This window comes from Heloderma suspectum, chromosome 3 (genome assembly GCF_057233095.1).
Source record: "Heloderma suspectum isolate Gila_16-S chromosome 3, 16-S_ref, whole genome shotgun sequence".
NCBI lineage: Eukaryota > Metazoa > Chordata > Lepidosauria > Squamata > Helodermatidae > Heloderma > Heloderma suspectum.
In genome coordinates, this window is record NC_139460.1 from 14,988,238 (window position 1) to 15,013,894 (window position 25,657).

The 25,657-nt window shown below is 45.6% G+C and overlaps 1 protein-coding gene and 1 long non-coding RNA gene across 2 annotated transcripts in view; both read right to left on the reverse strand.

Moving 5' to 3' along the window:
* The window catches only part of DLG2 (discs large MAGUK scaffold protein 2), a 1,591,953-nt gene that overhangs the window by 1,489,132 nt on the left and 77,164 nt on the right, over window positions 1-25,657 (reverse strand). The window lies entirely within an intron of this gene.
* On the reverse strand, window positions 6,928-20,508 carry LOC146349365 (uncharacterized). Its single transcript, XR_014788952.1, has 3 exons — window positions 20,266-20,508; window positions 19,572-19,699; window positions 6,928-9,742 (listed from the first exon to the last, which is right to left on the reverse strand). It is a non-coding gene; the product is annotated as an uncharacterized LOC146349365 (long non-coding RNA).

Genomic DNA, 25,657 nt, shown 5'->3' on the forward strand with positions numbered 1-25,657 from the left:
AGGCTGACAGTTGCTGCTCCAGCCTTTTTCTTCCAGCAGCATGATCAACTTGCACTTGTTGCAGGTGTAGGCCACATTGCTGTCAGGCAAGAAAACAAACATGGCACACACCTTGCAGGTCACCACCACTGGAGAGTCTTGTCCTTCCATAGGCTCTTTTCCTTTTTGTGTCTAGCTTTCAGATTGTTCTAGAGTAGCCTGTGCCTGGTCCTCTACTCACTGGAGGTTAAAAACAGAGTCCCACTGGTATGGAAGTGTGTGTTACAAGACAAATACATTTTTAAAAAATGGAAAAAAAATGTTTTTTAAAAAATGTTAGGGGCCTCCCCCTTGACCTCCCCCACTGAACTTCCCTGGCCAACTCCTGTTTGCTCTCCCTGTCCGCTCGCTCTGATCACTCGCTCTCTGGGAGCTTGCTTGCTTGCTTGCTTCTATAGTCCCTAGACCAGCTGGATCAGCTTCCTCTGCTCTGCTCTGCTCTGCTCTGCTCTGCTCAGCTGGGAGGCGGGAAACAGACTGAAGCTTCCTGCCCACACAGCTGCTGGGAGTACTCAGGCCACACACACCCAATTCAGTTGGAGCTCTCAGGAGCACCTGGTGAGCTCACAGCCACGCAGAAGGAGAAGGACAGCCCCCTGGGCTTCCTCCAGCCCACGTACCTCTTTGCCTTTGTCGCCTTTGTCGCTTTTGTCTCTTCTTCTACTGCAACTCCCCTGGCCAACTCCTGTTTGCTCCCCCTGTTCACTCGCTCCAATCACTCACTCTCTGAGAGCTTGATCATCTTCATTGCCCTCCTCTGAACCCTCTCCAGTTTGTCTGCATCCTTCTTAAAGTGTGGCGCCCAGAACTGGACACAGTACTCAAGATGACACCTAACCAGTGCTGAGTAGAGGGGAACTAGTACTTCACATGATTTGGAAGCTATACTTCTATTAATGCAGCCCCAAATAGCATTTGCCTTTTTTGCAGCCCCATCACATTGTTGGCTCATATTCAGCTTGTTTACTTAAGAGGCAGAGAGCCGGTGAGCGAGTAAGCAGAGGCAACTACTGCTCCTCCTTCTCACCACCACCTTTGTCTGGGCCAGATCAAGAGGCAGATGAACAAGCAGGCTGCAATGGAGAAGGGGAGGAACAACTCCAGGGGAGTCTTGTCAGTATGCCCCTGCTGGGATGTGGTCCCTCGACAGATGCCCAACTATGCCATGGTTTTCCACACACATTTACTATATGCACATTAACTATATGCATATGCATGTTGATTACTACATGCATGTTGATTAACTATATGCATGTGCAGGTTCATTATTTATGAAGATCTTTAGGCAGGGTCTCCTCAGCTGACTTGCGTTTTCCACACACCCCAGTGCGTGGAGGCCCCTAGTGACGCTCCAGCTATTGTCAGTCCAGTCTGCTTATCTGCATAGCTCCACCCCTTTATTTGCATGGCCCCACCTCCCCAGTTTCCATTTCTTTGTCACATCAGAATGTTGCAAGCTGACTTACATACCTACAGATGATACAGTCAGCTCGCATAACCTCGGAAGTAATTATCTCCACAGAGTGCCGAAAAATCATTCCAGAGAGAAAGCATTTTTTGGTGAAGCTGAAAATGTATGCAGAAAACCACAACGAGCAGCCTCCGCCTAGAAATAGCTTATTAACAAAATTGTCATTCCATCTGCTATCTGTCACATATGCCAGATTGTAAACAAGCTTATTCTTTGATCAGTCATACTCTTACAAATGAAGCTACACCTTCTTGACTATTTTCCACTGCTTGTCAGTCTTTTTCAAAACATTAAAAATAAGAGATCCTTTTGATTAGACTAATTTTTGCCAGTGTGTTTTTCTCCCCCTACACACACACACACACACACACACACAAATAAAAGAGATCCTTTTGGTTAGACTATTTTTTGCCGGTGTGTTTCTCTCCCCCTACACACACACACACACAAATAAAAGAGATCCTTTTGGTTAGACTATTTTTTGCCGGTGTGTTTCTCTCCCCCTATACACACATACACACAAATAAAAGAGATCCTTTTGGTTAGACTATTTTTTGCCGGTGTGTTTCTCTCCCCCTACACACACATACACACAAATAAAAGAGATCCTTTTGGTTAGACTATTTTTTGCCGGTGTGTTTCTCTCCCCCTACACACACATACACACAAATAAAAGAGATCCTTTTGGTTAGACTATTTTTTGCCGGTGTGTTTCTCTCCCCCTACACACACATACACACAAATAAAAGAGATCCTTTTGGTTAGACTATTTTTTGCCGGTGTGTTTCTCTCCCCCTACACACACATACACACAAATAAAAGAGATCCTTTTGGTTAGACTATTTTTTGCCGGTGTGTTTCTCTCCCCCTACACACACATACACACAAATAAAAGAGATCCTTTTGGTTAGACTATTTTTTGCCGGTGTGTTTCTCTCCCCCTACACACACACATACACACACACACACACACACACACACACACCAGCAAAGCTCACATGTTTTCAGTGTGTATGTTTAGACCCACTTAAGTATTTTTATCTTACAACACCTTTCCTTCCTTTTTCCCTGTATGTTCTCTGGGGCAAGAGGTTAATCGCTATATTTTCCCTCTTCTAGAATTACATTTTCTAAAGCTTCAGCTAGCACATTCTGAGCAATATCCAGCTTTGCTCCCAATGCTTAAAACTCATTTTACACTTTATCCTGGGGGAAAGTGACACTACAGGCTAAAAGGCTGAAGCCTAGGAGGCTGGGCTAGTTCCAAATTGCTATTGCACACACAGAGACAGATGGAGATGTACACAAACATATAGTCATACCACATAAGGTTACACCGATTTTAATGAGGCTCCAGGTGGACGCTATGAGACACACTGGAACAAATTCATGTAATATTAATCTGCACAGAAGCTGGGACAATTCCCTGGTTACATGCAATCACTCAGTTTTCACAGGAGCTGTAAGTTTTAAATTCAGATACTGAAGGGAGGGAATGTTGGGAATATCGCAACCTCATCTGCAAGTTCCTAGAAGGGGGCACTGTTGCAGTTAGTTAATTTATGGGAATTTTGATGACAGCTAGCCTTAGGATCTCTATAGCCTGCAATGTGGTTTCCTGTGATTTCTTCCTTTTGATCGTTCCCTTCCTCCCCCCCCCCCCCCGACCTCCTCCATTGCTGGGAGAACGTGTGTTTGCTCTACCACTCCTGCGGTGTAATGGAACACAAAATGGGCTGAAAAAAAACTCTTTTTGAAACTCTACCCTGTACCCATATTGTATATGCAAGGCTATTTGTGAGTAAAACTGTTTTTTCTTTCCTTCACTGAAGGAGAGTGTGTTCTCCTTTCATTAAGATACCCTGTGTGCATGTGGGACTGGTAAACGCTCATTCAGTTTTGCGTTTTGTTTTTCTCTGCTAATTGCCTTTCTAACCAGAGGCATCATTACTAAATAATCCCATCAAGGAAGACATTCTGCTATATTATTTACACACACACACACAATATGCCAACTTACTGATTTGGGCCTCGATCCAACCACAGAGTCAGCACATGGTACCCTCAGATGCCCGAGATCTCAGGGTTCTAGCGACCACCACTGATGGCTGCCCAGCACTAGGGCTAGGTGAGGATTTTGTTTCAGTTCACTTTTGATAAGAATTCACCAAACTTCTCCAAATTTCAGACAAAAAGAACTTGAGATTTAAAGAATTTGAATGTGGGAGAAACCAAAACCGAGAGATACATCCATCCAGGCCCCACCATTTTTCTAAGATGGAGGCCACCCAGGCTGAGACCTCAGTAAACCCAGTCTGTAAATCCAGCTGGTTGTCTTGTGTTTCTGATACGGCCTCCCCACTTTACAAGTGTGATTTTGAAGCAGCCATTACCTGATAAATATTTCTCAGAATCCTTCCAAATTAAAACACATACACATACATTAAGGGTTGAAACAATATGACTTTGCAGTGGTATATAGACCGTCCTGGAAATCCTATTATAAAGGATTGGTTTCATGAGCTCAATGCCATCGTTTTGTAGGCATTATTAATCTCTTACTGCAGCTAGGGGAATGCACGTCTCATCTAAAGATATAAATCAGCAGAATATCTTGGAACTGGACCACATGTCTTGCTAGGAACATTTACTCCTTTAGAACAGCATCTTTACAAGATGAAAAACAAGGTGATTATGGAGTGTGATAGTACCATCTGTATTGTAATGCACAAACAGATTTTGTTGTGGCGAAGCCTCTCTGACAGTGATTGGTTGAGTTGCCCTGATGTCCCAGTGCAGTGGGGAAGGTCGAGGATCTCTGGCTGCCACTGGATGACCTGATTTTACAAAGGGTAGAGAGGAAGGCCAAGGAAAGGAGCAGACAGTGGCTTTCAAAGACAGACGGCCCAGGGAAGTGGGGTGGGTATAGGATATCCAGGAATGGATGGGCTGTGAATCCATTCCAGGTTTCAATCAGAACCAGCCAGAACTCTAAAGGAGCTATCCACTGTGCTGAAGCTATTTTGGGGATATGACTGAAACCATATGACTGAAATAATCTGAGATACTCACTAAGAACACCTGGGTCAGTGTTCCCCAACCTGGTGCCCCTCAGATTTGTTGCACTACAACTACCATAATTCCCATAATGGATGAGAATTATCAGATTTGTAGTCCAACACATCTGGAAAGCACAAGGTTGGTCTAGTGAGTTTATGGCAGATGCGAGAACTGAACCAGGGGCTTACAAACTCAGGCATTTATTTTAGTGATGTTACATGTCTTGTCCCATGGAGATCCCAGGGAAGCATGCATGGAAGTACCATTTTATCTTCACAATGACCTTGCGAAGCATGTTAGGCTGACAGAAAGTGACTGGCATGGGGTAACCACAAAAATTCCCTGAAAAACCCAGAAAAACTGAACCTGCATCTCTCTGCTTCTGTTGTCAGGTTCTCCACTCAGTAAGAAATGAGGCTGGAGGTCAAGGTTGAGTTAACACAAATCCTTTATTCATGCATGAAGGTTGGCCGCCAACAAAAGGGAAACAACAACCCTCCTTCCAGAACAACACATCCATATACCTGAGGGAAAAAACTGCCCGAGGACCACTCACAGTATATCACCAGATATGGCACCTAATATCCGTTATTCACAGCAGTTTCTTAATCATATGATTATTCTAAATTAGGACTGCTTTACTGCAAAGTTTTTACAGACTCAACAGTTAGCAAAGTTAGAAAGCAACAGTTGGCAAAGTGAGCGAATATATTCCAGGAAACGTCTGGCACATTATGGAAGCATTCCAAGTTTCTTTGTTTCAGTTCCCCTTTTCTTAAGGCCCGCTGCTAGGGTGACTCTGACCCTTGCTCTTAGCTATAGCAGACAAGCTAAGAATGATCTTTTAGCAAAATAAAAATGATTCTTAACACAAAATCCCACTCAGGACCAGTGTCAGTACCTGGAACCCTCGACCAGCTGCTGAGGTCCAAATGCCCTGGCATGGACCATTGACAGACACCTCTTTGGCCTTTCCACTCACCAGTCACTCCAGCTATGGGTTTACCTGGCAGCAACATCTAAATCTGGGAAGCCACCCACCATGCTAAATAAAGCAATTTAACATTGCTTTATCAGATCCTTTGGTGGCAGTTTCCTAGGATGGCCTCTTTTATAGAGGAGAGTCCTCCTTTATAAAGGAGAATTCTCTATCTGACGGGCTATTTGACGGGCTGCCAGAGGACTCTCATCTCTTCTGAAGGCATCCCCTATTTGTCCATTCCAAGTCCAATTTAAAGATGAAGAGCCATCAGAAGGAAGAGGTGGGCCTGGAAGTTGCCCATCAACAGGACTTGGGCAGTAGACTGAGCAAGGCACACAGGGCATCTGGTCACAGACTTCCACACAATGGTGAGATGTACTATATTTCTATTTAAATTAAAATACTGTCTAAATTTGCATATATATATATATATATATATATATATATTAGCATGTGTAAATGTTATGCAAATTGGTGTCTTCTTTTATCTCCCTTTTGGTGTCCTCTTTTATCCTCCACCGTACTGCCTAAACTAAAATGATCCAGGGGCTGGAGCAACTCCCCTGTGAGGGAAGGTTATAACAGCTGGGATAGGTTAGCTTGGGAAAAATACGAGTAAGGGAAAACGTGCTAGAGCTGTAGAAAATTATGCATGGTGTGGAGAGAGTGGATAGGGAGAGATTTTTCTCCCTCTCTCATAATACTAGAACCCAATGGGGTCATCCCACGAAGCTGATGGGTGAGAGATTCAGGACAGATAAAAGGAAGTCCTTCTTCACAGAGCGCATAGTTAAACTATGGAATTTGCATAGTTAGACTATGGAAAGACATAGTGATTGGCACCAATTCGGATAGCTTTAAAAGATGATTAGACAAATTCCTGGAGGAGGCTATCAATGCTACTAGTTCTGATGGCTATATGCTCCCTCTAGTATCAGAGGCAGTAAGCATATGTACACCAGTTGCTGGAGAACATGGGCAGGAGGGTGCTGTTGCACTCATGTCCTGCTTGTGGGTTCCTGGTCAACAGCTGGTTGGCCACTGTGTGTATAGAATGCTGGACTGGATGGACCCTTGGTCTGATCCAGCATGGTCTTCCCATGTTCTTATGTACTGCTGTTGTCAGGTAAGCAAAAAAGCCAGGGAAGGGGGGGACACAACCAGGGGCCCAGTAACATAGTGGTGACTTCACCAGGGATGTTGTCAAAACAGGAGCAAACTCTGCTCCCCTTCTTAGCCCCTTGCTACACCAGCTCTTAGGCAGACAACTTTGTATTGTTAACGTGGAATTATTTTTATTTATTTATTAAATTTATTAATCGCCCATTAAACCACAAAACAACTGGGAAAATGGATATTAGGCTTTTTTTTTTTTAAAGCACTTTATTGAGTATGGTATTAACGTTTGAATGTGTTGTTAACATGCTCATTTTGAACACACATATATTCAATGCTGGTAATTTCATTTTACACAATGAATTATAATTACAAGGGCAAGATAAATATAATTCTGGAGAAAACAGTGTTCCTTTAATTTTAAAAATTGTTTAAGGATTTTCTCCTCCTTCGCAGCAGCTAATTGCATTTTATTATGAACATGTCATGGCACATTTCTGAAATGGTAAGTATTCCTGATTAACGTCACAGCCTTGATCCTAAATGCATTTGCGAGCAAATAGGCTTCCTTGAATGGAATTTTCTCAGGCACACTTCAGTTTTCAGCCAAAGTATGCAGTAAACTAGCACAATTGGTCTTCTGCTGCTGGGAAGGATTTCATAGAAATTTGTGATTACCATAAAAATAAATTAAATTCTAAGGACAATATTTCACCAAATTGTGTCACACATTCTACACAATAGGGAAATAATTTTCCCTAGCTGGGGACAGGGAAGGGGAAGACACTGGATGGAGGGACAGGGTATATGCAGGGGAGAATCAGCAGCCATGTAAAGGGCCCCTGTGTTCGCTTGAACTCAGCAAAACACAAGACTGGAGACAAGGCTGGCTCGAGGTTTTGGAGGGCCCTTGGGCAAGACACCCTCGATGGGCTCCCTCCCTCAGGGTGTCGACCTTCTCACCGCCATTGTCACCAGCTGCTCTCGCTCCTCTTCCTCCGCCTTGCTAACGCTTGCTTGACAGGCAGAGAGCCAGGGAGCAAGCAGGCCGGGGCATCTGCTGCGCCTCTTCCTCACCAGCACTGTGTCTGGGCCAGAGAGGCAGGTGAGCAAGCAGGTTGCAATCGTGAAGAGGAGGAGCAGCTCCAGGGGGCTCTTGTCAGAAGGACCCTCCTAGGATGCGATATCTCCACAGGTGCCCAACCATGCCCACCCTTGACACCGGCCCTGACTGGAGACCCACATTTCCTAAGGTAAGATGTGGTTCTGACCTAAGATTAATTAGCCGAGTTTTGATGTAACAACAAATATGGTTTATCACTACAATAACGAGCCCACACAAGCCATTAGCCTCTCCTCCAGCTCTGTGCACACAAGAATATCAAAAGAATTCACTTTTGAACTAACTACAATTCCCCCATTTGTTCTAAATGTGATGAGTTCAATCAAACCAGGATCAAACCATGGTTTGTTATCCTGGTTTATTAAGGCATTACAGTTAGAACAAACCACCAGTCCCTGAGTTTGGCTGGAACATGGAACTGCAGTAGGCTCATGTCTGCACAGGCCTGGCATCGATGCATGGCATCCTTGAGCAGCTTCAAGGACCGCAGTGTCCCAGCAGGGTTCAGCAGTGTTGCTGGCCCAGCACACACACCCCTCTCCACTTTGAAAAATTGTCGGGGCTTGGGAGTTGCCATGTCAATTTCACAAAATGCCCTGGAGGAAAGCTACATCAGGGGCATTGTGGGAAGGTTAAATGGTGGCTCCTGAAACCGCTGACTGTTTCCTAAGCTAGAGGAAGCATAGGAGGGAAGACACTTTGTCCAGGGCCCCCTCAACCCGGGAGCCAGCCCTGCCTCCCCATCAGTGTGGACTCCAGGTTTTTGAGGACCTATTGTCACCAGCTCCTGATGCTCCCCGTCCGATTCCTCCTCCTTACTACCACTTGCTTGCTGGACAGGCAGAGATCCAGAGAGCAAGCAGACAGTGGCATCTACTGCTCTCCTTCTCACCACCACTGTTGTCTGGACCAGAGCAAGAGGCAGGTGAACAAGCAGGCTGTAACAGTGAAGAGGAAGAGCAACTCCAGGGGGTTCTTGTTAGTGGGCCCATGGTGGAGTATGGGTCCTCAGCAGGTGCCCAACCATACCTACCTTTGATGCCGGCCCTGCTCCTCATGCATGTGAAGAAAATGGAGGAGAGAGGACAGGGGAGGGTGTGAGCCTGGGGCTCATTGTCATATCTCAGCCTGGCCAATAAGCAGTTGGTTTTCAGCAGGCACCACAATCAGTTTCTTCTTATGAAGGAAGGAATAGATGTTAAAACATTAAAAGTGGGTTCTACCTTTGGGGTTTACATGTGGGTAGGGGAACGGCAAGGTTGGAGACTCCTGCATCAAGTCCAGCCTGCCTTACGACCCCTCCCTCAGAGATGCGCAGTTACTCAAAAGAGGCAACTGAAGTATCAGTTCTCTCCACTTTAAGTTGTACAGAATATAATCTTGTTTCTTCTTGGTTGTTTCCTCATTTTCCATAATTTTATTCAGCGTTTTCACACCTAAACATGTGCAGAGGGCATGGGGTCCATCTTAAAAGAGATGGATAGATTCCTGTTTTGTCAGCTTTAGATTAAGAAACAGACATGAACCCATACAAAACACATGGGAGCTGAGCACCAATTTTGGCAGAAAGGCAGGATATAAATAGCATTAAATAAATATGTAGTTGTTATGGCTGAAGTTGGATTCAGTGGCCACAACAACCACAGCTAAAGACCAATTTGGGATACGATGTATTATGCCACGTTTGCACCTCTCACAGCTGCCATTTTGGTATCACAGGAAGCATGAGGATAAACCATGAGGTAATCTATACTTTATAAAGCTGTAACACTGTAACATGGGAGGAGACAGTGTCATTACGATGGTGGGCCCTGGATATTGCCACAATCCTGTCAACAACTGTATTGGTCTACTGTCTGAACACCCAGTTCAGCTCCTTCCTTTTGTCAATGAAGATATTGCCTTGTAGTATCTCAGGGAACCGATGGAAGATGTGGTGGTGAGAACAAATCTGTCAAAAGAGAGGATATGAGAAACACTTTCAAACCTGGAAATAATACATTATTTTTACCAGATGAAAACAAAGCATCATGAAACAGGCAACTGACCAGTATTCAAACGTAAGTATCCAACCAAAACACAATTCACAAGGTCTAGTTTGAGATGATCGATAAACCTCAGAACTAATATGTGGTTGTTAATGTGTGGTTCAGGGAGGCCCCTCTATGAATAATTTTTCTGAGAATGGGGTCATCTAGTGGGTCTAAGGCAGGAGTGGGCATCTTGTGGTCCTTTAGATGTGTTGGCCTACATCTCCCATCTGCCCTACTAGCATAGCCAAAGGTGAAGGATGATGGGAGTTATAGGCCAAAATATCTGGAGGACCACACATTTCCCACCCCTGGTTTAAGGGAAGGATTTTCCAGTTGCTGCCCCTGTTTGATGTATTTCCCCTTTCCAGTGATGGATGACTTTAAAGGGGGGTTAGACAATTTTCCAGTATCAGAGGCAACATTCTTCACAATGCCAGTTGCCGGAGAACATGAACAGGAGAGTCCTATTGTACTCATGTGTGGCTTGTGAGTTTCTCATAAGGCATCTGGTTAGCCACTGTGGGAACAGAATGCTGGATTAGACAGGCCTTTGGTCTGATCCAGCATGGCTGTTCTCATATTCATAAAGATCATAGAATCATAGAATAGTAGGGTTGGAAGGGTCCTATAAGACCATCAAGTCCAACCCCCTGCTCAGTGCAGGAATCCAAGTCAGAGCATCCCTGACAGGTGGCTGTCCAGCCTCGTCTTGAATGCCTCCAGTGTGGGAGAGCCCACCACCTCCCCAGGGAATTGGTTCCATTGTCATATTGCTCTAACAGTCAGGAAGCTTTTCCTGATATTCAGCTGGAATCTGGTTTCCTGTAACTTGAACCCATTTGTTACAGGAAGATGCCCAATCATGTTTGATTTCAGGAAGAGAGTCAAAACCTTCCCATTTGAGAATGTATTTAGTTTACCATTGGGACTAACTTTAGTACAAAACTTGGTTTTCATTGGAATGTATTTGTATTTGCTAGCTTTAAAATTATTGTTGCACTGTATACTGCTTGAATTAACTAAGACGTGTTAATCATAATGATGACCATGTTTTAAGTTGTGATGCCACGCCAAGGCTGTATCTCCACTCCAGCCCCTTTCCCTCATGGTCTGAACAGAGGTTAAGAAACACAGAAATCAGGGAGAGACCTCAAGGGTAATAAAAAGCAGAAACAGTCTCAGAAAAGGGATAGGTCTCCAGCAAACACCACCACTCTACATAAAGCAACTGGTCTTTGACACTAAGTTCAAGACACTCTCCATTACATATAACCTGGATTCTGCCCTCCTCTTACAATGGGCCTTCCACTTGATATACTAGCAAACACAGAGGTTTTATTTTATTTTTTGACAGCCCCTACACACAGACATGTATTCTGAAGTGGTATAGCCCAGAAAGGCTTCTGAACCTGTAGTGCAGCTTTTACCTCAACAGGATTCCCATAGAAGAGCAACAACAACAACAACAACAGCAACAGCAACAGCAACAACAACCTTATCATTGTGGGTGGGGAAATGAATGAAGTGAGCATTGTAAAAATACTTAAAAGTATGCAAAATGGGGCAGGCCAAAATACCAAAAATACCAGCATATTTTAGTGTAAAGCTCTTCATGCAGGTAATAAACAGCAGGAGAGGCATTTCAACCTTGGGGGGGGGGGGAGAAACCACCAGATCATTGGGCCAAAGGCGGTGGGGCCAGGGGAATGGGGCAAGGCCATCGGAGCCAGATTGGGACCCCAGGTGGGCCAGATTTAGCCTGCAGACCTGACATTCTGCTCTCCTGCCTTAGAACCAAACCATACCAACCAGCAAGGACAAGGTTCCCAAAGAACTGATTCAAACCAAACACTATAAGTGCAAGGAAACAACCACAATACACTGGACCAGAAATTGAGGATGTTTGTGCGAATTATAATTAGTATTAATAAATAAATAAATTTTCAACCAACAATATCAGAACAGATCTTACAAACAATTTCACTAAATATTTTACAAAGGAGTTGTAAAAGTAGCTCAAAAACGGCATTTAAAACTGTATCAGCTTGAAAATTGTTCAAACACATGTAGTCTTCCAGATATCACTGGAGATTGGTACAACACCTTCGTAAAATATAGAGTGAACTTGTTTGTAAGATCTGTTCTGATATTGTTGGTTGAAAATGTATTTATTTATTAACACTAACTATAATTCGTAGAAAAATACTCAATTACTAGTCCAGTGTATTGTGGCTGTTTCCTTGCACTTACAGTGTTTGGTGTGAATTAGAACCAAACTAGGCATCCCCATGATTAACAAACCCCATTTCGCGATAAAGCAGGAATGGGTGCAGTGGAGGCTGGTGGCTCCAATGTCAGTGGGGCAGTGCATCCACTCCAGGTTTCAGTCAAAACCTAAAGGAGCTATCCCAGGAGTTCCAGTTCTGACTGGTTCTGACTAAAAGCCGGAGCGGATTCCCCACCCCACTGACATTGGAGCCACCAACTTCCACTGCTAAAATGAGCGAATTCAGTGCTGCAAGCTACAGTGGTGGGCACTGGCTTAGATAGGGAATCAATACATTCATGGAAGAACAGTCTATTAATGCCTATTAGCCAAATTAGCGAAACAGAACCTCCATGGCCACAAGCAGTATACCTCCAAGGACCAGTTGTTGGGGGATAAACTATGAAGGAGGGCAGCTGCCGCCATGCTCTGCTTGTGGGTTTCCTAGAAGCATGTGGCTGCCCAAGGATGTTGGATTAGATCGGGGTGGGCAACTCTCCAGTGGCCATGTGGATGATGGCTTTCCATGTGCTTTTCTAGTCTTTGCTTCAGCCAAACCCCTCCATCTTCAAAACTCAATATCAGTGAAGTTAACCTAGGGCCACGTGCTTTGGGAGGGACTCATCCCAAAGCACCGAGAACCAGTGTGGTATACCGTTTAGAGTGTTGGACTCAGGAGATCTGGGTTCTAATCACCACTCAGCCATGAAGCTCACTGGGTGACTTTGGGCAGTCACTGCCTCTCGGCCTAGCCTACCTCACAGGGTTGTTGTAAGGATAAAACAGAGAGAAGGAGGTCCGCCTTGGGTTACTTGCAAGAGGAAAAAAGGTGGGATATAAATGTAATAATAATAATCCCATTCACCCATCCCATCCCCTCTCTGGGCTGTAAAAATGTCAAATGTCAGGTAACAGAGGATCCAGGAGATGTACAAGTGACACCTAAACCCTTCCCTTCGTCAGCTGGGATCCAGAGAACTGCACAAGAAGTTCCACCTCTTCAAGAGGGCTTTCAGGTTGTGTTTCTGGAAAAACAGTCCCCAGTGGCACCTAGCAAAACACTTTTGAAACAAAGGGGAGAGGTGTAGGTAGCTCTGCAGTACAAAGAAAAGAAGTTAAAACAAATCCCACCAGGTAAGCCCAGAGGCACAGGCCTGCCTGAAGTAGCTCTTTGACCCTGGCCATAGGCTCCAGTAACCAAGTGGTGACAAAATGATGTGACCTCTACTCCCACAGGGCTTCGTAGCGTGTTATCTGAGGAGAGTTTTGCTGGGCATCCACAAAACGTCTATTGACTGATATCAAGACTCATTGGCCCAGGCAGGGATGGGAGAAGGTGGTGTATTGAGTTTGAAATGGTGAGTAGTCAGGCTAAGTGTTGAACTTACACAAGAGTCCTATATGCTGTTTATTAGATGTATAAGTATAGAATGAAAGGGCAATTTTCCTGTTTCTTAGAGGAGGCCAGCTTCTGTAGGCTTCTTATAGAAAGACTGGTTAGGCACCAATCCACATGCTAACAATTGCTAGCTGTCTTATGGTGATAAGGGTGTAATCCTCAGGTCAGCAGTTATGCAGCTATTCCCCCCCCCCCTTGCTGGAATGTTGGGACGTCTGAGTCATAGGGAAAGGTAACTGGTTACCTGCCTGTGATGTTTTGGGGCAAGTCCTAAAATATCAGAAAGGGTATAAATGATGGAGCTGAGGCCTACCCAGTTTGGCTTCGCTCCGGGGGAACGTGCACACAAACCTGGAGAACGGTGGGTTCGAGGAACGATCTCTAATATGCTGTTGCTTGGGGCCCCAGCATATGCCAACTCTGTGGGCGTTGCCAGCCTTGTGGGCTGAAGAGATGTGCCAGTTTTCTTTGTGTTTTTATTCTGTACCCATTTTCTATCAATAAACTGTCATCTTTTTGCAGAAGAGGTCTAGTTTCGCTAATCCAAAGAATCTACTCTGACTGAGACCTGATAAGACCAGGCCTTCAGCTCAACGCAGGTGGCTATGGATCTGTTTCAATATTGACCCTGGAACAGTGCCTCCATCACTCACGACCGATTGTGCTCATAATAGCCACCCCGTCCATGTATAAACTTGAAAAACAAGCAATTGCATTCATTGTGTGCTATGAGACAGAGATGTGGTGTAGTGGAGTTTGGGTTTGCAGGGAACAGCACTTTTTTATAAGCAGGGATGCTGACATCAACTGACACACACACACACACACACACCTCAGACTTCTCTGTTCCCTCTGAGCTTAGCTGCTGCAATTGTCACAGCCACTGGGGGAAAACACATTTTCCCAGTAATGACATTTTGCTCCCTATTGTAATGCAAAGCATTTTGGGGTGGCTTGCTCTTCTTGAATGGGCAATTAAGACCCATTTTATATGAAGAGCTGTAGAAAAGCTGCTCCTGTTGGAGATGAAAACTGCTAGAGCACCTGTAGTTCAAAATTTACCACTACACCACTGTTCACCATAGTCGTGAAGAAGATTGCACAAAACAATGGTCTGAAGCGTTTTCATTTTATTTATTGTTCTGGAAAGGCTGTACACTTCCGTGGCACATGTTCAGGTTTTTTATTTTTAACTTTTCCTTCAGTAAGTACTGACTGCACAATGTGTGGGATGTTTGTTATTTGTTCGTTACATATTTCTGTCCCATCCTTCCTCTGAGGACGTTCAGAGCAACATTTTAACCTTGCAATCTCTGAGGACGATTCAGCTGAGAGATTAGGAAGGGGTCCTAGCTTAGTGGTGTACAGCACATGCTTGCCTGGCAGGCAAAAGATCACTCAAAACAAGTCGAGGTAGCAGGGCAGGAAAAGACATCCTAGAGATGGTGGAGAAATATCTAATTTTGCACTTTCAAACCAATATACGAACTGAAACTTATTATCCATCAAAATTCGCAGTTCTCTGAATTTTCCTGTGGCATTCTCTGATCAAAAATGCATACTGACATGTGTGTATTAGGGGAAAGTGCACTCAAAAATATACGAATTTTCATGCAAATGTTTTTTGTTTGTTTTTAGTTCTTAGTTTTTCAGAGGAACTGATTTTAATATTGGAAAAATGAGAAACTGAATGAAACTGAAATTGACAGATTCATCCATTCCTACCTCTTCCTGAGACCTTAGCAAGGCATTGACAGTTAGCGTATACAGCACTAGACTAGATGACATGACTTGGGATAGCGTTATATGATCATAGGTACTTGTCACGGCCAGTAAATCAGTGAGCATTACATAGAGCTGGCCCAAGAAGTGTTACTGCTCCATCACTCACAACCGATTGTGCTTATAATAGCCACATCAGTGTATAAACTGGATAAACCAGCAATTGCATTAGCCACATGCTATGGGACAAACACGTCGTTGCACCGTACAACTGAAGGAGAAGATTGCACAAAATAATGTTCGCCACCAGCAGCCATTCCAGAAGGCTGTACACAGAGGGAGATGACAGGGGAAGCAGGGCCATTCCACCCCAGTCCTGCTGAAAGACTACTTTTTTTTTTTTTCCCCTCTTCCCTTCCCATCCCTTTTTACTCACAGGTTGTGTCTTTTTAGAGTGTAAGCCTCCAGGCAGAGCCTGTCTTACTGATCAGATGTAAGCTCACACCAGGAGCTTAGCTGATTGAGGAGCGGGATAAAAATACTTTAAATAAATAAAATACATTTTAAAATACATTTTGCTGCCTGAGGCAAAGCACAAGGCGGTGAGTGTCCCCTTCTATGTACAGAAGCTGAACAGACACTTTATGCAGGTTAGCTTAGGGGAGACAGGACAGGCTGCCTGGAATACATAGCTCTGTCACAGAGAACCTCGGCTTTCCACCTCTTCACCACACTGGATGATACAATTTGGTAAGAAATGCACTTCAGAATGAGGGTATATGAATGAGGGTATATGAATGAGGCTATATGAAATTGCTCTTTGACAAAATTGCTGACTTAATTGGTGACATGTTAAACCAGTTGTCCTCTAAAAGATCAGCACTGCCCAGACATGAATAAAACCTATGTTTGGTCCTATGACTGAAACAAAATGTGGGGGGGGGGGTGTTCCATGCACCATTGCCCTATTTCAGGGGTGGGCAACTGCAGGAGACCTGGGTGCCATTTGTGCCCCCCAGACCCCACCCCCATGGGCCACACTCCATGGGGCATCACACAGTCTGCCAGGAGCCCCTCCCCAAAAAAGTTTTCTTTTTTTAAAAAAGAGAAAAGTGCTGGTTTGCTGCCAGAATTTGGTGGCAAATGGTTCCATAGTGCTCCAGAACACTACGTGGGTCCGAGCTAAATGGGTGCTCCACTGTGGCTACAGAATGCCAAAGGGGCTAAATGTGGCATGTTTGCAAGCTACATTTGGCCCTTTTGGAGCTCTGTAGCTGCTACAGAACACTTTTTTTAAAAATGGGGGGGCACCAGCGGGCAGAGGGTGTTGCATGTGGCCCACAGGGTGCGTGTTGCCCACCCTGTCCTATTTCATGAGATACCGATTCCATTTCTTGGGAAGTTTCACACATGCCACCTCTTTCATCCCACTAGTGGACCAATGAGAAAATCAACCTTGTGGAATCTTTCCCACAGTAGAGGCTGGTGGCTCCTATGTCAGTGGGGCAGTGAATCCACTCTGGCCTTCAGAACTCTAAAGGAGCTATCCGGGGTGATGAACCCATTTGGGGATTGGGTTCAGCACCTTGAATAGCTCCTTTAGAGTTCTGACGGGTTGTGAGTGAAACCCCGGGCGGGTTCACCACCCCGCTGACATAGGAGCCACTGGCCTGCACTGATTTCCCCCAATTCTGAGCCTCGAAAGAACAGACACCATGACACAGGTGGAACGGGGCAATACCAGGGAAGTGGGTGATGGCGGGAAGGTGCCCCTATTCCTTTTGGACAACTGGGGCATCATTGTGGGAGTACAGAGGAACACACACACACCCCATAAGCTCCAGACCACAAGCAATGATTTCTAATGAGGCGCTTCTGCCCATTCCCTGGTTCTGCATACTGACTATTGTTACAGAACTAGCTATGCGTGATGACCAAGGACACAGCTCCCTTGGCTTTAAAAAAAAAAGACAATAAAGGTTAACTGTTTTAATTTCTGTAAGCCACCTTGTGTCCCAGTACTGGGGGGAAAAAGGCAGGGTATAAACAACAACAACTGAAGAAGTGCCCCACTGGATCAGGCCAAAGTGTCAGGAGCACCCTAGCTGCCTCTTGCAGTCCCCAGCAATAGCCAACTCAGGACCCAGACAATGAGGAATTCTTTCCGAGACTTTATTCCTTTATTACTTTATGACTCTTTCAGAATACTAGTCGCTAGCGCCAAAGCAAGGAACAGCACTGGGGAAAGATAGCAGAGTAGCCTAAGCTCCAGGTAAGGCAGTTGGTCCCCGTTTGAAGGAGAACCACAGGAAGACCCTGAACTTATGGGCTAGGGAGAGATCCTCCCTCTTTCCCTTGGGTCCTTGGGACACGACCGTTGTTTGCATGCCAAACGAGCACTACGCCTCCTTTCAGCGCCCTCCATCTGTCGTCACTCCCTGCATCTGCGCCGAGCGTCCAGCAAGCCCCCCTCCAACGCTCTCTCACTGCCAGGGTCACTATCTATCCCAGGAATGCTGGCAGGAGGAATCTCTGCCAGCTGCTGTGCTTGTGAGAGATGAGCGAGCTCCTCTCCCACGGATTGCTGTTCCTCAGAATCAGAACTGCTCTGGGGCTCTATTGGCTCAGTTTCCACCCTGACACAAAGGACCAGCATCCTGTTTCTTACAGTGACCAACCAGATGCCTCTGGGAAGCCCACAAGCACAATGACAACAGCCCCTCTTGTTCCCCAGAAACTGGCATTCAAAGGCACGCTGCCTCTGATCCTGGAGGCAGCCTATAGCTGTTGGTAGTCTTATCCTCCATGAATTTGTCCAATCCCCTTTCAAAGCCATCCAATTTATTGGCGGCCACTTGTGCTGTTCACCTTGCGATCATTAATATGAACTATAAGCATGCAATCACAACAACGTTAAAAAATGCAATCACAACAAATGCACCTTTTTGCTGTTTCAGCTTGAATTGATCTCAGAGCGGAGGCATTGGACCCGGCTTCCTTCTTCCCAAATTCTTTTTGCCCCTCCCACCCTGACTGTCACCTTCAACACACAGGCAGGCAGGCCCAAGCGCCAGCACCCAGCACAGTGGGGCAAATGCCGGGATCCCAGCAGGGGCCACCGCGGCTGCTGTCACCAGCCCGCCAGCACCACCACTGCAGCTGGTGCAGCTCAGCTGGATGGTTGTGGCCCCCAACGGAGCTCTGGGCCCACACGGTGTGTGCATGTACTAGTCACCATCATTGACATGACAATGCTCATCAGTATACATGTGCAGGCCGGGAGATGGATGCTCAGTGCCATAGCCTGCCCAACATCTGGTAATTGGAGGGGCAGGTGTGAACAAGGTGGCCCATGATGCTACTGGGGTGCATTGAGGGCAGCTTCCTCAAGCCCCCCAGCCCCAAATCTGGAGCCAGACCCACAGACAGGTACCAGCTAAATGTAGGACTGGTTCACACAATCATACAGACAAAGCTGGCTTTCTGCAGCTTCAAATGTTGACTTGTTTGAGGATTCTTTCACATGGGCAGGACAAACAAAACATCCATGTCACCTCTTGTCCCCTTAAAACACACCATTTGCCAGTGAAGTCGGTTCGCACATTCGGCTATGCTGAATAATTGAGAAATCAAGAGATGTGTATCCAGTGTGTGAACTAGCCCTTGCTGGCCCAGAGACTGGAGGGCTGCACCAATCCATATTCTAGAAGAGAGTAATCTTATGGGTCAACCTAAGACTGCTCCTTACGGAACAGGGCACAGGGGTGTATTCAGGCCACACATTCTGTGAAAGGGCAGATCAGATCAAGGCTAACTGCACCCCATCACCACCCAGCACTGTGGATCGCACTTTTTGTCCCTTGCCACAGCTAAAAGAAGCAGTCTAAATGATGCAGAATATATGCCAGGTTATTTTCTTTGCTTCATTTATTTAGATTGCAGAACACAGCTGTCCTCAGTAGAGGATTTAAGATGTACACACTGCCCAAATTGCAACTTAGCTGAGAGAGAACTGGTTGGCCTTCCATCTCTCAGCCCAAGCACAAACAGGAAAAAAAAGCCCTGAGCTAGGTGGAAGAGGTCACCATGGGAAGGATCCAGTGGTGTCCGTGGGTTAGCGCTACGGATGTTGCACTAGTGTAACCAAAGCTTGTGCAACGGTAATAGCACTTACAAGTGCAGGTTTCCTGGAAATCCATTGCACTACCAGGCACTACTGACGTTGCACAACCATTGGATTTTTCCTCATGTCTCCACTAGCAAGTGCCTGGGCCTCCTTTAGGGAGCCCCACTTCACACTTTGGAAGTGCATGAGATCAGCAAAGAAACAAATCATTTTTAAATATGTATTTGTATATACCTTCAGGTGATGGTCCTCAAGTCATGGCTGGTGAGAAGACAGGGCTGTGACGTCAACCCCCCTAAGATTTGAGTGGTCCAACTAATTTGCGTGACGTTTTCCCTCTTCTGTTTTTCATTTGCATGGAACTGGGGGGGAAAGAGATCAACATTAATACTTGTCCCTCGCACTTTGACCACAGTACCTCTTTACCCTGTACATAGCCTTGGTTTTTGTTTTGTCACCCATACAACATAATTTCTTGTGTCCCAATAAATCGGCCTTCCCCAACTTGGTGCCCTCAAGATATACTGGGCTACAACTTCCAGCATTCCCCAGCCAGGCTGGCTGGGAGTTGCTGGAAATTGTAGTCCAACACAACTCAAGGGAACCACGTTGGGGAAGGCCACAAGAAAAGCTTTCTGCTCCTGCTCTATAACCTCACAGGTATTGTAAGGCAGGTACATCATGTTTTAATCGATGCACACCAGAATCTCCAGTGGGGCAAACCTGTTACTTTGCTGTTTCACTGGAGCTCCTAAAAAGATTGCAGACCTGGGCAACTGCTTGATTTGCTTGCGCTGTCAGGCTAGCCATATCTGTATCTATATCTATATCTATATCTATATCTATATCTATATCTATACCTATATAATGAAAGTCTTGCATTGTAGACTTCAATGGGAAGGCGTAGGTAGAGAAAAGGGGCACTTACCAGAAATGTGGTTAAATAGATGAAAGGATGTCTGCGATGGCTTCTCATTAGGTGAACAAGTCCAGAAGCTACAAGATCCTCGTGCCTCTATGGATTATATGTGGTAAATGTTGCTGGAAGAATTTCAGAAAGTTGTTGCTTTTGTCTCTCTCTCTCTCTGCAGGAATCGTGGAACTGGTATTAACTTGCATGATGTCAGTAATGGAACTAGGTACACCTTTCCAACACTGGGTCCATTTGTACCTATTCAATAAAATATCTACGTTTTGTTCTGTGTACCGGTTTCTGGTGGACATCTACACACCATAATTGTACCACATGCCAGAATGCCCTGCTACTTTCACCTCCTCGTTAGGTTGTAGTTTATTTGCCATGGTTATTGTGTGGCTGGCACCCCAGGTTGAGAAGCAGCCATTATTTTAGCAGCCCAACCAGTAAAACTGTGTTCTGGCATGGAAGCAATGTGGTGATCGCTGGATTTCAAAGCTGGCCCAACGAAGGTGTTTTTGCTGTGGCCTCACCCTTAGATCCATAGGGGCCACAGTTGAGGGCTGCAGCAGTGGTGCAGGATCAATCCCTGGTCTCTCCAGGCAAAAGATCCTGCAGAGCCCCTGCAAGCATTGTGCTAGATAGACTAATGTTCAGACTCAGTACAAGCCACTTTCTCAAGCTTGTAACTACCACACTTGAACCATAACCAGGGGCGTTGCTAGGCCTGGTCCCATGGGGGGCCCAAGCCCCCAGGCCATTTCCCATGCTGCCCCATTCATCACCCTCTATTTCAGACCGTGCTCCTGGAAAGCTGCACACCTCATGACCACAACAGTTGCTTCACTCTTGAAAATTGACACCAAGATAAAAACTTGATACCAGTGCGGTGTACCGGGTAGAGTTTTAGACTCAGGCCAGGGAGACCTGGGTTCAAATCCCCACTCGGCTATGAAATGTACTGGGCGACTTTGGGCCAATCACTCTCAGTCGTTCTGCTGCCCACTCTCCCTTCTGAGGGGGCAGGGATTTGAAAGGGGGAGGAGCCTTACCTTAGGCCCCATGGAGGAGTACACACCCTAGTATGACCTGGCTTCAGCTGGCCTCAGGGTGGAACTCCGAGGGGGGGGACAGGAAGCTTAATGGGCTCAGGAGCTGTGGCCCCCTCCTCTCTCTGCTCACTCAGATAACCTGGACTATGAACATAAGAATGAAGGAGCCATACTGGATCAGGCAAAGGGTCCATCTAGTCCAGCATTCTGTTCACACAATGGCCAACCAGCTGCCCACAGGAAACCCACAAGCAGGATATGAGTGCAACAGCATCCTCCCGCCCATGTTCCCCAGCAACTGGTGTACAGAGGCATACTAGAGGTAGCATATAGCCATCAGGACTAGTAGCCGTTGATAGCTTTCTCCTCCAGGAATACATCTAATCCCCTATTGAAGCTGTTCAAGTTGGCGGCCTTCACTACATTTCGTGGAAGTGAATTCCATAGTTTAACTATGCGCTGAGCTTCATGGGATGACCCCAGGTTTGAGTATTAAGAGAGAGGGAGAAAAATGCCTTCCTATCCACTTTCTCCATCCCATGCATAATTATGTACACCTCGATCATGTCTCCCCTCAGTTGCCTTTTTTACAAGCTAAAGAATCCCAGCTGTTGTAACTTTTCCTCCTGGGGGAGTTGCTCCAGCCCCTTGATCATTTTAGTTTACTTAAGTAGGGCAGGCTTCTCAGGGTCAGTGGTGAAGTGGCAAAGGTTGAAGTGCAGGCGCTCATTATGACAATCCCCATAGCCACACCCCCAAGGAGAATCCAAAAATCCAGGCAGCTGCGTTGATCCATATCAACAAACCAGTTCTAGCAGTTTTCATCTCCAGCAGCAGCAGGGTCTTCTGTAAAAGCGAATGAGTCTTAATTGCCCCTTCAAGACCAAGCCGCCCAAAACATTTTGCGTTAGGACAGGGCTAACACACAACCCTATTTCATTGCTGTGAACATCCATTTCCCCCCAGTCTGCCGTGAGGACTGCAGCTAAGCTCAGAGGGAACAGGGAAGCCCGGGTGAGATGGCAGCATCCCTGCTAATGAAAAAGTACTGGCACTTCAACATTGCAAAGCCTGGCTCTACTATACCACTGCTCAGGCTGTACAAGTGGGGTGAGCGCTGATGTATGAGGCAGATGACTGGCTGGGTCGCAGGGAGACATCTATCTATCTATCTATCTATCTATCTACCTATCTATCTATCATCTATCTATCTATTTATTACATTTCTATACTGCCCAATAGCCAAAACTCCCTGGGGGGTTCACAACAATTAAAACCACAAAATGCAACATAATAAAATATAATATAAAAGTTTAAAACTACAGTGTGTGTTTTTTAATTAAACCTAGCAGCAGTGCAAAAATTTAAAACACAGTAACAGATTTAAAACAACAGGAATGGAAAGACTAAAACAGCACAAGCTGCATATGAGCCAACAGTGTGATGTGGCTGCAAAAAAGGTAAATGTATTTTGGGCTGCATTAATAGAAGTGTAGCTTCCAAATCAAGGGAAGTACTAGTTCCCCTCTATGCAGCACTGGTTAGGCCTCATCTGGAGTACTGTGTCCAGCTCTGGGCACCACACTTTAAGAAGGATGCAGACAAACTGGAAAAGGTTCAGAGGAGGGCAACAAAGATGATCAGGGGACTGGAAACAAAGCCCTATGAAGAGAGACTGAAAGAACTGGGTATGTTTAGCCATGAGAAGAGAAGACTGAGGGGAGACATGATAGCGCTCTTCAAGTACTTGAAAGGTTGTCACAGAGAGGAAGGCCAGCATCTCTTCTCGATCATTCCAGAGTGCAGGACATGGAATAATGGGCTCAAGTTACAGGAAGCCAGATTCTGGGTGAACATCAGGAAAACATTCCTGACTGTTACAGCAATATGACAATGGAACCAATTCCCTAGGGAGATGGTGGGCTCTCCTACACTGGAGGCATTCAAGATGAAGCTGGACAGCTATCAGTCAGGGATGCTTTGACTTGGGCTCTTGCGTTGAGCAGGGGGTTCGACTCGATGGTCTTATAGGCCCCTTCCAACCCTACTATTCCATGATTCTATGACCTAAGAAAACAAGAAAGTCTTTACCTGGCGCCAAATAGACCACAACATAGGCTCCAGGCGAATAAAACAATCATTGTGAATCAAGAAAAAAATTAAGCATACTTCCTTTGTTTTTAGACAGGCATGCATCAGAACAGGCATCGTCTTAGGAAAAAGAGAGAAGGGTTGGCTCTTTATAAGTTCTTGTATTAATAATAGGGCTTTGAAAAAATATCTGATTAATTGGGCCACCTTTTTTAATCGATTAAACTTTTTTTAATAGCTAAACTAATTAATGGATTAAACGTTGCAGCCCTACTGAAAATTGTAAACATAATCCAGCTGTTGGACACAAGCCCACCACATGAAGCGTGGACAGTTTACTTTTGGAATACTTTTCAATTTACTTTATTCCATTATTCTTCCTAGATAAAGCACTTCTGAGTCTCAGCTTTGTTCTGTTCTTCCCCTTATTTAGCCAGTCACGGTCTAAGCTGAGCTAGAGGACAAAGACAAATAGGCAGTTTTGTTATGCATGTGCTTGTATTTTTAATGGGCAAATAAAAAGGGTGGGGGGAGAGAAGCAGGTCAAACCCCCAAGAGAAGCACTTGCGCCTTCCAGATGGGCCTGGAATTGTTGCTGAGTGAGAGGGAATAACTTATGAGAATTCTGCATATTATCGTATTAGAAGCTGAATAAGGTAATTGATTGGCAGTCATACATTCCACTTGGATGGGTTTTAAAAAAAACACCTGGTTAATAATTTTGAAATAGTCTCTGAACAACACACACACACACACCATTTAGCTGTGAAAGAGAGGAAAGGCAGGAAAATACATATTCAAAATGGACAAGTTTTACTTTATGGTGCGGGCTGGCAACTGAGAATGAAGCCATTCTGACTTCACAACACAACCATTACAGTGTGACTGGAGTGCGTGCGCTAGCATAACTACACCGGCCTACTCAGGTGGCCCGATGAGTCATATCCCATCATTTTTTTCCCAGTGCACTTTCTGAACATTTTCTTTGGAAATGGAGAAAGCTGCTCCCTTTTAATGTCTTCCTCAAGTCTATCTGTGTTGCAGAATTTGATCAGTTAAGTAGTTACCACTGCCACCCACAGCTGTGCTGTCAGCTACACAACTAACACAAGTCATTGTAATGCCCTCCAACCACTTCGCAAAGGAAAATAGAGCCATGATTGTACCACCCCTGTTCTGATACGAAAGACCACTGCGCACCTGCCACCGTTCCTCTTCTGCATTGCTGAAGGCTCTTCCCTAACCTGGTGCCCCCCAGATATTTTGGACTACAACTCCCATCGGCCCCAGCCAGTGTGGCCAATGGTCAGTTGTAGTGCAAAACATCTGGAGGGCACCAGGTTAGAGAAAGCTCCTCTGTTCCATTGTCTGTTACATGATACATTCTTCTAGGTTTTTTTTATTATTTATTGCATTTATATCCCGCCTTTTTTCCTCTTGCAAGGAACCCAAGGCGGCTTACATTATCCTCCTCCTCTCTGTTTTATCCTCACAACAACAACCCTGTGAGGTAGGTTGGGCTGAGAGTCTGTGACTGGCCCAAAGTCACCCAGTGAGCTTCCATGGCCAAGTGGGGACTAGAACCTGGATCTCCTGGCTCCTGACTCTCACCACTACACTACACTGGCTCTCTAGTATTGCTTTCAGTTAGCATCTCCGCCACCCATTTATAAACCTAGACCAGCCTTCCCCAACCTGGCGCAACCCACATGCTTTGGACTACAACTCCCATTCTCCCCAGCCAGCATGGTCAGTGGTTGGTAAAAATGGGAGTTGTAGTCCAATGCATATGGAGGATGCTGGGTTGGGGAACACTGGTCTAGCATGGGGTAAACAAGCAGGGGCAAATTGCATTGAGCCTTGCAGTTGCACACTCCCCACAATCCCATCTTATCCTCTGGCGCGGCCCAGTGGGGGAGTTGGAACCTTCTGACTAACCACAGTTTGCTGTGCCCTCTAGGCCCAGGAACTGTGGTTAATCTTAAGTAGCATAGGTTGAAATGTGCCAGCTTCAGTAATTAGGCTTAGAAGTTGGCCTCCATGAAATGAACCATGGTGAATGTTAGGGATGGCGCAGGAATCTGTCTCTGTCTGGGATTCTGGCAGACTGCCCACGCCCGCACCCGCCAAGCTGCTCCCGCCAAGCCCCTGCCCCCGCTCGTATATGGGTGATTGATGGCACCATTTTGCATATAAGTCTATGTGCGCAGTATTGCTCAGATTTTTCAAAACATGGCAATCATGGCAGAAGCAGATGGGGT